The sequence below is a fragment of the Carlito syrichta genome, unplaced genomic scaffold (genome assembly GCF_000164805.1).
Source record: "Carlito syrichta isolate Samal-C Ts95f unplaced genomic scaffold, Tarsius_syrichta-2.0.1 Scaffold288840, whole genome shotgun sequence".
Classification (NCBI taxonomy): Eukaryota; Metazoa; Chordata; class Mammalia; order Primates; family Tarsiidae; genus Carlito; species Carlito syrichta.
The window spans coordinates 294,098-295,130 of record NW_007232936.1 but is presented as its reverse complement, the minus strand read 5'-3'; positions in this window follow the sequence as shown (position 1 = coordinate 295,130).

Here is a 1,033-nt window from a genome sequence, read left to right as displayed (position 1 = left end):
AAGTAGCTGGAATACAGGCATGCGCTACCACGCCCAGCTGATTTTTTGATTTATGTAGAGATAAGGTCTCGCTGCCCAGGCAGGTCTCGAACCTGTGGGCTCAGGCAATCCACTCACCTCAGCCTCCCGAAGGCACGGGATTACAGGCTGAGCCACCGAGCCCTGCTGATTGTAGCTTTTTAAACCATGAAACCCCTGCGAGATTGTACCATCTAGTCTAAATAAAGTATTTATAATTTAAAAAAGAGTATAAAGGGGATACTGACACCAAAAAAGTGAGAACTATTATTGTAATAGAAATTTCTAATTTTGATGGATAGTTGTGTCCTTTCTATTTCCAAGATTATACAACTATACAAAAACAGATACATTTTCATTATTATCATTATTCCAGAAGGACATGGGTCTCAAAAGATCTTTTTATTTGCGGGGAGGAGTCTTGAAGCCCCAGTAGGAATGAGGGAAACAGGAAATGCAGGTTTCATATTCGTATTTGGTGTCTTGCTTTGCCTTCTCTGTTAGAAAATGAAAAACATTAAATAAAATACTACACAATATCTGTCAGAATTACCCATGTTGTTTGAAATAAATAGATAAGAGGTAGATAGAGTCAAAATTAAATAAAATAGATAAGATGTGGGTAGAGTCCAAATTAATGATCATTCTCCCTGCTAAATATAATTGACATCTTGACAAAATGTTCTCTCAGGAACGTTTGGGAGGGTCTAAAACTTTTATTCAAGAAAACATAACTTACTCCTGAGAGCTGCATCATCTCTTTTCAATATGTCTTTACTCAGATATAAAAATGATTTATAAAATGTCTCTGAGCCAAAACAGAATTACTTACTTCAATCTGAAACCATTTCAGTGGATCATTAAAGATACAATAATATGTTACTTAGGCATGGGCCTTTTACAGACTACTGTACTCAGCTGAGTACCAGGAAAAGGACAAAATAAGTTTTCAGTAGCCTAAGTAGAAACCAAGCATTCCAAGCATTGAAGCGTATGCAATTTTCCATTAGGACAG